A 6000-nucleotide genomic window follows, 5' to 3' on the forward strand; every position below is an offset into this window, starting at 1 on the left:
ATGAAGCCCATGACCATGGGCATCCCTCTCTGCCCAGCTGTCCAGCTCAGCAAGAGGAGGAAGTTGAGGATTGAGAAAGGCTGTCCAGGTGTGAGCCAACCAGGAGGGGAGCTGCCAGGTGGCCCTTGGTCTCCAGGGGTTGGGCCCGCCCAGAGCAGGAAGCAGAACTAAGAGGTGGCATTATGAGTTCACTGCCTCCTTGACCTTCAAGACAAGCCAAGAACACATCCCAGAGCTGCTTTTAGCAAAGAGGGCTTTCCACACCTTCTGAATGGCTTTCTGCCTGAGTGGTGTCCAGTTAACTCTCCTGATAAAATCATTTCTGTTTCTTTTTTTAACTGAACTCAACGGCTCTTTAGGTAGACTGTCAATCACAGCTTGTAGATTTTCCACTACTCTCTACTCTTTCTGTGGACAGGTACCTTTGTCATTAAGCCCATCTTTATTTTTTAAATTTTGATTTATTTTTTATTAAGGTATAGTTGACATACAAAATTATATTAGTTTCAGGTGTACAACATAGCAATTCCACGTTTATATACCTTACGACGTGACCCCCACAATAAGTAATAAAGTACATCTTATTGCCACATTTCTATCAAGAGACCATCATTTCCACTTCCATTTTCACCGCCACCTTCACCACCTCCACCACCTCCACCACCATCTCCATCTCACTTCTACCTCCACCACTGTTACCATCTCACCTCCACCTCTACTACCACCTGCCCATCACTATTTCCACTTCTACTACCTTCACTTTCACCCTCACCACCAAAGAAATGTGTTCTATGTCTCAGAGACACTCAGTCTTCAAAGTAACTGGTAATGAAAGGAGTCAGGCTGTGCAGTCAGAGGAGAATACACCACGCATTCAGAGCAGCAGTCCTTTCCCTCCTCTTTGTGAGCCTGTTCTTGGGGTTCTGGTTAGATACGGTGTTGGAAAGATGTCTTGGCTTCCCCTCTACCTACTACTCTGGCCCTGATGCTTGTGGCCCACATAATGCAAGGGTATGGCAGTGCAGTAATGCCTGGGGGCTCTGGGCCCAGCTTGCTCGTCAGCTGGTTTGCATGGTATGGCTGCACCAGGCTGTTGATAACTGCCATCTGATCTGATTGATCAGCCCCTGTGTGGTGTGCATTGGTGTTAAGCATTTTGCACAACACCAATTCTGACCCAGGCTAACGGGGACTCAGTACAGTTTATTTACTAATGGGGCTGATGGTGATCTCAGTCATGACCAAGCCCTTTAGTTATTGTTCCATGGTTCCTGGAGGACTAAAATAACTGGGTAATTGGATCAAAGGTCTTAAGTAAAAATAGAACCAGTGCATGTTAAAAAGACAGAATTTGGGGACTGGCAAATCATTTCTGCGTACAAGAAAGGTTTTTAACTATTACCAAATAGATAATCGAAATCAAACATGATTTTTGAGGAAGCCTGGCTGGATAGCTCAGTTGGTTGGAGCATCATTCTGTGCACCAAAATGTCGTGGGTTCAATTTCTGCTCAGGGTACATACCCAGGTTGTGGATTTGATCCCAGGTAGGGGGCATGCACAGGAGGCAACTGATGATGTTTCTCTCACCTCGATGTTTCTCTCAATCTCCCCCCCTTCCTCTCTCTCTCAAATCAATAAAAACATATCTTCAGATAAGGATATGGTGTGTGTGCGTATATATATATATGATTTTTGAGGCTCTCAGCTATTTTCACAGACAATTTTGTAAGTTGTTTGCCTCTAGTATGAACACACTCCTCAGCCACACACAATTGGGTGACATCTAACAAAGTTGAAATGTGTGTGCCCCATTTTCCAGTTTAGAGGATTTCAAGGTTGTTATTACAGCAGAGTTTGTAAAACTTACAAGCTGGAAAGTGTCCATGGTCGAGATGGTTGTACAAATTGTGGTGTCCTCCCACACTGGAATTCCATACGGCAGTTGCCACGGATGAACTAGATCTTCATAGAATCATATGGACATACGGGTAAACATTTGCAACACAAAACTAAATGAATAAGCTAGGGTTGGAAGGATATTATAGTATGATATCACTTAGATACACGTTTAAAACATCCAAAACAATGTGATGCGTTGTGTATAGACATATATGTGTGTGGCAAAAATTTTAAAAATGAATAGAATGTGCCACTATGTGAGGATAGTTATTCCTCTGTGGAGACAGAGAGCTGGAGAGGGATTCATCTGTAATAGTTTACTTTCTTTAAAAAAATGATCTGAAGCAAACATAGAAAAATGTTAACCTTTGTTCACTCCCAGTGGTGGGCACATGGGTATTTGTTATATTATCAACTGTATTTTTCTGTGTGTTTGAAATATTTCATCCTGGAGATAATGCATCTGAAAAGGAAAGGGAAAACATAGAGTCCTGCATTTGTGGAAGTGTTTAAACAGAGTCTGTACAAGTGTCTTCTGGGTGCAGTGGTGGTGCCCGGAGGTTGCACCAAAGCCTTAGAAATCACTTAAAAGGGTGTGAAAACTTTGCCCTGACTCTCAGCCCTTATGGAACATCACAAGTGGTGGGGTCATCCCTCACTCTCTGAGCCAGTTTCCTGATCTATGAAATGGGGTGCTGTGAACTGAGGGAGGCTGGGTGCCTGGATGCTGATGGGGAGTGTGGAGCTATGCATAGTGAGTGTGACCTGGGCTGGTAGGAGGAGTCTACTGGAACCTCCAGTGACAGGTTGTCCAATTGAGTAATACTTAAACAAGTGTGTAGGGCTCAGTATTTAAACAACCTTTGAAAATGATGTCCCTGTCTCTTCAAGGACCACAAACACCCCTCTGTATAAAAAGGGTGCACTAATTACATCACTAAAGGTCTAGAAATAAATCCATACATCTATGGTCAATTAATTTTGACAAGGGTGTCAAGACAATTACATGGGGGAAAGAATCGTCTTTTCAACAGATGATGCTGGGGAAACCTGATATCTATATGCAAAAGGATGAAATTGGATCCCTGCCTCACACCATAAATGAAAATTAACTAAAAATGCTTCATGGACTTAAATGTAAGAGCTAAACTATAAAACTCTTAGAAGAAAATGTAGGTGTACATATTTATAACTTTGGGTTTAGTTTTTTAGATAGGACACAGAAATCATGAGCAATCAGAGAAAAAAAATAGATAAATCAGACTTCCTTAAAATTAAAAAAATGTTTGGGCTGCAAATGACACTATCAAGAAAGTGAAAAGACAGTTCACAGAATAGGAGAAGGTATTTTCAGATAATATATCTCATAAGGGACTATATCTAGAATATATAAAGAATTCTTATAATTCTGTAATAAAAAGATAACTCAAATAATGGGCAAAGGATTTGAACATACATTTTTCCAAAGAAGATGCACAATGATCAATAAACACATAAAAAGGTGATCAGCATCATTAGTCATTAGGGAAATGTAAAGCAAAATTACAATGACATATCACTTCACACCCACTAGATGGCTGTAATAAAAAAGGGAGATAATAAGTGCTGGTGAGGATGTGGAGAAATCAGAAGCTCATACTTTGCTGGTGGGAATTTAAAAGGATGCTGTCATTTTGGAAAACAGTTTGGCAGTTCCTCAAAAAGTTAAACATTGGATTACCATCTGACCAAGCAATTCCATTCCTGGTATATACCTAAGAGAATTAAAAACATGCTCACACAATAACATACGTGGATGTTCACAGTAGCACTATTCATAATAGTCGAAAAGTGGGAACATGCCAAATATCCATTAACCGATAAGTGGCTAAACAAGCTGGCTAAACATAAGTGGCTAAACATAGCCACATTGTGGAATATTATTTTAGGCATAAAAAGAAATGGAGTACAGGCACATACTCCAACATGGGTAAAAAAGTTATGGTGAGTGAAAGAAGCCAGATACAAAAGGTCACACATTTTATGATTTCCTTTATATGCAATGACCAGAATGAGCAAACACATAGGGAAAGAGAATACATTAGTGGTTGCTGGAGGCTTTAGGGGGTAAGGGGGAGTGACTGCTTAATGGGTACAGGTTTTTGGTGCGGTGTGATGGAAATATTCTGGAATTGGTGGTAGTTGCACAACCTTGTAAATATAATTAAAATAATTATGAAGTGTAATTGCACACTTTCAAAGGGAACATTTTATGATAAGTGAATTACATCTCAAGTTTTAAGAGAAGACTAGGAAAGGTGAATCTGTTTGAGAATGGGGTCGATGGAGAGGAATCAGGGACGGGAGAGGCGCAGAGAGAAACCAGATCCTGTGATTAGGGCTTGAGCCCTATATCCGGTTGTGCCGGAAGTGAGACTGCCTTGGAATGTTTCAGTTCCTTGAGCCAACAGATTCTCTGCTTCTTAGGTCAGGGTAGATCAGGTTTTCTGACACTTACCCCCAAAGGAGCCCAGGCTGGCATGGATGCCCTCTGACCTTCCAGGGGCTGCACTTTTTCCTCCAGCTTCTCCACCTCTGCCTCAATTGGCTCCTGGTTCACGCTTCTTTCTTTTAAGAAATAATTGTCCCCTGACTTCACTCCACACCTGTTTCTTGTTCTCATTTCACTCAAATCTTCCCAAGAGTGGTCCACACCTGCTACTCTGCTTCCTGGCCATCCCTTTCCCTCTTAACCCTCTGCTTCTGGGTTCCTGCCCCATACTCCACGGGCGCTCTACTGCCCTCCTGTGGCCAGTCCCCACACGTCCTGCCCTGAAGGTCTGGGTCCTCCACCTGGAGGGCTACTCATCCCTGGACGTTTGTGCCTCCCCTGAACCTGGGCTGGGCCTTTGCTCCGATTCTGCTCCCTCTCCCTGGGCTGCTGCCTCCATGCTCGAGTCCCCACAACTGGACTCCTGCTTGTGCTTCCTACTTGTTTTCCTCTCGCCCCTTTCTCTTTCAGAGGTCTCAGCACAAGTTGTCTTATAGCTTCACGAAGAGAGCTGGTGGCCTGCGGGCCATTAAAAAATACCACCATTGATAGCCATGCCTTTGGAAATGCCATCTTTTTGTGGGGGACATGATATTTGACTCAAAAGGAAAAAGAAATGTTTTAATTTTCACTTACTTGGTGTAATCACAGTTCACATACTGCTGCTGCTTACCTGCTTTATCTCATTGGGTCCTCCCTACCTTCCTATGAAGTGTTCAGGACAGGTTAGCCTCATTCTACTGGAGACAGCTGAATGCCAGCAACAAAAGGAACCTTGCCGTGGCCCCGCAGCTCGTTAGGACCAGGCTTGCTTGTTCTGCACTTGCACTCGTCCCTCTCTTGATGTGAGCATTCAAACGCTATCTGGCCAACTAGCTGGCCCAGAGGACAATGCCTTTCAGCTGGTGGGTGGCAGAAGGAGCCCTGTGATTATGTCTCAGCAGCATCCAGGGTTCTGTTCCCACACCGTGCTGCTGAACAGCACTGACCTCCCGTGAGGGTTTCCCACTGTGCTCCTCTATCGCCAAGGTAGTTACAGTTTCTCTTTTAAAAACGTGCATATGGGTTATGGGAGCTATGTCCTCCCCATTCATATACTGAAGTCCTAACCCCTAATAGCTCAGAATGTGACTGGATCTGGGGATAGGGTCTTTAAAGGGGTAGCTAATGTAAATGGGGCATACGGTGGGGCCCTAATCCAGTAGGACTTGTGTCCTTATAAGATGAGGAAGAGACACCAGGGTGCACATGTGCAGAGGAAAGGCCATGTAAGGACACAGCAAGAAGGTGGCCATCTGCAAGCCAAGGAGAGAGGCCTCAGAAGAAACCAACCCTGCCGACACCTTGATCTCAGACTTCCAGTTTCCAGAAGGGTGAGAAAATAAATTTCTGTTGTTTAAGCTACCCAGTCTGTGGTATTTTGTGATGGCAGCCCTAGCACACTAATACACACAGACATTTTAAGACTCTGTTTAACTTCGTGACTATTTGTTTACGTTCAGTTTTTCAAGAGTCATAGTCTTAACAATGTTAAGTGTCCCAAAACACTGGCTGGTGAGGAACGGGCTT

This window comes from Miniopterus natalensis, chromosome 15, assembly GCF_054644295.1.
Source record: "Miniopterus natalensis isolate mMinNat1 chromosome 15, mMinNat1.hap1, whole genome shotgun sequence".
Lineage (NCBI taxonomy): Eukaryota > Metazoa > Chordata > Mammalia > Chiroptera > Miniopteridae > Miniopterus > Miniopterus natalensis.